General features: G+C 42.9%; 1 protein-coding gene across 4 annotated transcripts in view; it reads right to left on the bottom strand.

The window, feature by feature from the left end:
- Positions 1-4,184: 4,184 nt before the first annotated feature.
- Positions 4,185-6,000, bottom strand: part of TMEM220 (transmembrane protein 220) — a 178,758-nt gene continuing 176,942 nt past the window's right edge. For all 4 annotated transcript variants that reach the window (XM_069200392.1, XM_069200391.1, XM_069200390.1 and 1 more), the window contains one exon: positions 4,185-4,819. The gene's annotated coding sequence lies outside the window, so the exon portion shown is untranslated. The remainder of the gene's footprint in view (positions 4,820-6,000) is intronic.

Genomic DNA, 6,000 nt, shown 5'->3' with positions numbered 1-6,000 from the left:
ACATGTGGCTAGCAAACGTGACATATCTCCCACGCATGTTGTCAGACCACTGTTGGTTCAAATGGTATAAAGATATCCTGTGAAGGAGATGGAATGACAAAGTCATTTTCCAGTTGCCGCTCTCCACAAAGATGATTTCCATACAGAGCTCAGCGACTCCAATGTTGAATACTTTGCACTTAATACAGGCTCAGTCTCCACACAAGGCATGTTATGAGAGGTCTCTAAGGTCTATATTTGTGGGGCATGCATCCTGAAACATGAGGGGCTGCCGAGGTCGCAATGGTCTGGACCTCAGCTGGACAAAGACAGTTCTTGAGTGAATCTATCTCTGTGTAGGAAATAATACAGGTGGTACACACCCTTGATGGCTCTGAAGCCCCTGGGCTGGATGCGCTCACAGGAGCATTTTATTAGGTGTATAAAAGCTTGCCCTGCATCTCGTGGAGATGTATGCTGAGGCCTTTGGAGTTCTCACACCCACACTTTGGGAGGCTGCGATCATGCTCCTTTTAAAGCCAGGTAAGGCACCCCACCTATGCACCTTATACCGTCCACTTATATTACTTAACCTTGATAATAAAATCCTGGCTAAGGTTATCACAACAAGGCTGGTTCTCTTGATGGAGCAGATCATATCACCCACACAGACCAGCTTTATCTTCCACAGGTCCGCTCCCATAAATCTGTGAATGATCTTTGCGGTGCTGAACCAGATTTTCCCAGATGTCCTGGCAGCGGCTGCCCTTTTAGGCATTCACGTCATTGGAATGGTCCTTCGTGAAGGCAACAGAGAGGATCTGTGGATACACTGCTCTTATTATACTACTATACTCTCACCCATGTGGCTTTTGTCAGGGTCGTGCAAAGACAGATCCCTTTATCAAGCATTGGGACAATGCCCTAGAATTCTCTATACCTTTTGCAGAGAATGTTTATGGTTCTCCAAGGACATTTTCTATTATTATCATATTCTTAAAATGCGCCTAATAATGCCTAACAGGTTGCGGAAGCAGGAGGGCGGCCTTATTGTCACATTATTGTCAAAGTCACCACCCCAGCGCCTGAAAGTAGCGTATCCTCCCCGTCCTTCATGTACATGGATGACACACTAGGGTCAGGTGCCAGGCGGTGAGTTTGATAAAGGGATCTGTCTTTGCAAGGTCCTGGCAGAAGCCACTTGACCTAACAGGGTAGAAATGGCTGCTCAGTTTTTAATATGTGGGATGGGAAGGGTCAGTAGTTTGTCTCTTACACTTACACTTTTGTTTTTAATCTTACCCCTACACCAAAACATATTAGAGTAGTCCCAGGAGTTGGAGGTAATTTTAATCATGTTTTCATACAAATGCCACCCAACTCAACATCTAGATGTTGTCCCTCCTGCTGGAGGTATTACCTACCTGTAAAATTTCTGCATTCAGGTAGGGGACAAGATAATGAAACAATCCTTTAGGATACACCAGTGGGGATCATATACGCCATTGGCAAGAAAATGTGGGTGAGGGTCTCTAAAACTTTTATTGTGAGACTTTATCATTATAATTGTTGGGTTTGACGCTCTTTTGATTGTTTGAAAATTGTACTGCATAGGCAGAAAGACATGGTGATACGATGGTGGAACTGTGGGCCAGCCGTTGACAAACTGACCACTAAAAATGGATTATGGATCAAGTTGCCCTTGTCCAAGGCCATGTCCCTATTGTCATGATTAAGATGGTGGTCCTCCTTCGTTTCTTATTTTTATTCATGAACATACCAATCTTCCTAACAGCTTCTTCTCCACCAGGAAGAGCCTTCTGACCCGACTTATTCGGGCAGGATGCAGACCCGGGATAAAATGGGACACCTTGACACCCTCCCTACATGCAAAGGGGGTTCAGGGTGCCCAATTTACAGTTGTATTACCTTGCAGGGCTACACCAATTTGCATACAATTGGCACATCAAGAAGCCAACCTACCGTATGCGAGACCTGAAAGGGACCAGGGAGGGTGTATCCCGCTTCTCTTTATCCTTCCAAAAGGTATACCCATGGACTCCTCTAATATTCAGACGTTGTCCACTACTAGCTGGGTGTGAAGGAAGCTTTGCTGCCTTCTCTGTGGTGGTACACTCTACTAACCTGCTCTTCCATTGGCACATAACCCCTGGCTTCCCTCACACATGAAAAACTGGTACAGTGTACTCTAGTGACCTATAATTTACATACGATTAGGGACCTTTTCCCAGACGGCCACATCATCACGCACTCAGACTACTCATTTTGAGGATGCCACATATATGGATAATTTTATACAGCAGCACATACACAACACATTAAAAGCCCAGCTTCCCTTCTACCTGTTGGCCCTGGACGACTTCCCTCCACTGACGTTAGTCATTACTGCAACAGACAGGGGTGCGCCTAGTCTCCAAACTGTACCAGACGTGTGTTGAAATGAAGCAGGATCAGGGTTGTATAGGCGAGGCAGGACTGTCCCTACCAGGCATCAGGTGTTTCTTCGGGAGGCTGGAAGGGTGGGGGAGGGGGGGGTCTTTTGTTGCTAGGGGGCCGGTTTTGTAGCAGTGCAGCAGTTTTAAAAGCACTGCAGGGTTCCTTGTATATCAAACAGTTGTCAGGCAACAATAAAAGTGGCAAGATAATTCTGGTGATTAATGTACCTCTGGGTGAGAGATCTGGGTTTCGTGTAGTGGCAGTTTTGACTCACCTAAGGTAGCGCAGAGGGTTAATATGCCTGCTGCAAAGAATGTGTACTATGCAGATCACAGAACAGTTTCTCATGTGCAATGCTCAGTGAGATACTGCTTTTGTCATAGAAATCCTTTTGTCACTGTGCAGTTCATAAGTTACAATCATAATCTATCACAGTGAGCTATGAACTGCCATCAAAGAGCTACATCGTACAGCTTAGGAAATTATGTTTTCACCCATTCTTTGATTATCCTAATTATGCTTAAAAAAGGGGTTGTTTGAGTAGAAATAAATTGTTATTAGTAAAGTCATCCCTAAGCTTCCCCAGACTAAGCACTCATAAAAAATGCCTACCAGAATGGATGACATGTGAATCCTACATCTTTGTCGTATGTAACATTTTCTATACACTGACCTACACATCTTTGATCCATTGTCTCTGTATGTGTGTGTGTGTGTGTGTGGTGTAAAATGTTCCAACACCTTATGCTGATAGGAGAGGCGCTATAAAACAAATCTGTGAGAGGAAGGCGCTATGGAGAGATATGAGGCAGTGTAAGAGGGGGACAGTGAGGGAATTATTGAAGAGCCCCAATAAATATTGCTGTATCCTGGTGCACTGTAAGGTCATCATTTACTATGCTTTAAAAACGAATGCAATTGAATATATAATGTAAAATATGTTGTGGAGTGCACCCTTTTTCAATTTTTTGTGAAATTTTGTTCAGGGGAGAACTCCCCAAGCCGTATCGTAGTGGTCAGGCTCACACGCTATGCATCCTATGGAGGCTGGTGTGGCAAAAAAAATTGCCAGAGCTGCTTTGGGTTCCCAGTCCAGCCCTGGGTATGGAAGCAGGACCGGGTAAATCAATTACAAGAAGATCTGGTGCTTCTGTTGCACCCAAGCAAAGCTTATTTACTCAAATCAGACACAAACTTGTACACTATAAATTTCTCTACTGTACATGTACCATGCCTTGTGACCTGGCCAGAATTGATCCCATGTGAACATTCCAATGACCCCATCACAGGGCAGATGATGGCGATTTCATTCACCTGACCTGGATCGGCTCTCTCTCGTACAGACGTACTGGACGAAAATCCTCTCCCTGATATCTGCCATGATTGAAACCATGCTTAAACCAAATTCTTTAATGGCTTTCCTGGGATATATCAAGGATGTCCCAACGAGTGCCTGTAGATTCACCGCAATTGCCTACTGCTTGCTAAACAAAGGTTAGCATTACATTGGGGAAGCAGACGTTGCACCACCTAATCGGAACAGCTGAAAAGCATGATATTCTGTGACACACTTAGGGAAGTATAGGTCACATTATAGCCACTCACTTACCAGCCTAAATACATCTGTCAGCTTTTGCATGATTATTTGTTAATATTGGAATCTGATATGCCTACTTGAATTGATAAAGTGTTATTCAGAATCTCCAGAACAGTGCCCTTTAAAGTTTTCATTCCTCACCAGTTGAGAATTCGTGCTGATAGTTATCGATTTTATTTTTTTGGCGTTTAAGCTTGTGGCAACCTGACTGGAATTGTTAGAGGCTTACTGACTGTACACCATCATAATCTACGACATAACAATTGTAAAACAACACAATTCTGTTATCTGGCCCTAAGGAACATTTGACAAATGATGTGGTCTGTTAATACAATGTGGACCAAATTGAGACGTCTATGTGTAAACAGTTAATCTCTCCTTTTCCTGATCTGCTTTCAATTCAGTCTAGCGGTGTTTAAGGATATCTGAAGAAGTTCCTCAGCACATATCTAACATGCCCACTGACCTCCCTGGCCAGAAGAAGAATGATCATAATGTTAACCCAGATATAAGTTGTGGAGGAAGATTTTCATAGGCAGATGTTCTGCATTGAAAAGGCTTGCGCCTCGTTGGTTGTCCGGGCCTTGATACGTTTATGGTGTGTATTGGAAGCCTTACAATAAGGTAGACGTGTCATTGTTTAAATGGCTCTTTTTCAAACTGTAGTCAGATGATTTAGGACATAAATATGGTGATGTGATTCAGATCAACCTTCTTCAGATCCTTATTCTGTTTTGTGAAGACACAGGTGAGCAGGATCTTTACATTTATCAGCTGCTGTATTACCTGAAACAGCAAACACACAGTGGTTGAGTATAATAAAACTGCTTTTCTTGAGAACCTTTAACACTCATTCAACATGCATTTCCTCCTAAATAAGTGACTAGGAACACTCTGCTGATGTTGAAAAGCAGCCAGTGCAAGATCTAATATTTCCTACAGAATTACATGTTGCCATATACGCACAATTCTAGATGTAATTAGACTGGCTCATGAAGACCAGAATCAGGCCTTAAATGCGTAGACCAGTGCCTTGTCCTATCAAGAACGGGCAATGGGAATCCCACATGACTCAACCCCTCTAAAGGTTGGCTGGCTTGACTTAACACAACATGTATATGCTACAGCTCTCCTGATTTCTGACTCTCGCTATTGAGACCACAGCACACCAGCTCTGAAATCCATGAAATGCCTCCCAATAGGGTCTACAAGTACTTCCAAAATGGCGTGCCTGACCTATGATGCAAGGAATATAAATTGTTCTAGATACTTTTTCTAGAAAATAAAAACTTTGGGTGTGCAAAGCTCCCTTGAGAACTTATGTACCCATTAGCTCAAGAAGAAGAAAACCGTGCCAGAATCCTTCTTAGAGTGTGCCACTATGATCTGCAATTCCTTTCCCACAAATCTCCATCAACCCCCTAAAATTGCTTGATTAAAAAAAAAAAAATGAAGAAAATGCTTCTGAAATCCCAAGTAAAGTGACTCCCTTAAACACACCTCAGTGAAGTCTATACTTTCTGCTTTTGTCCTACTGATTGACATTCAACCTCCTGTTACAGGCACTGGATGTATGTACTTAGGTCTTTTAAACTAGCCGGCTGCAAAGCCTATCCTCGATATGCTTTCCAGTTTAACAATGGACACACTGATGAGTATGCTAAGGTCTCTATTTACCCACTATTGACTTGGCACCTCATAGGTAAAGAACTGAAAAAAGCATTTCCTGCATGTTTAGAACGGTGCTGCCGCCCATCTGCTACTAGCGCTGCTCTAAAGTTCTTTACCAGTACATCTTAGCTTCAAATGACATGTTAATGTCCTCCTGCTCTATCTGCATGATAAGAATGTGAATACGTAAACATGGTTAATGCATACAGTTGAAAGATTTACTTACATTCGGTATCACCTTATTTTGTTAAGACTACCTAGCCGCAAATTCCTTACCTCACATTTTTCTGCAGGCA

Source organism: Pleurodeles waltl, chromosome 7 (assembly GCF_031143425.1).
Source record: "Pleurodeles waltl isolate 20211129_DDA chromosome 7, aPleWal1.hap1.20221129, whole genome shotgun sequence".
NCBI lineage: Eukaryota > Metazoa > Chordata > Amphibia > Caudata > Salamandridae > Pleurodeles > Pleurodeles waltl.
This window is presented reverse-complemented; position numbering and strand designations above follow the sequence as displayed.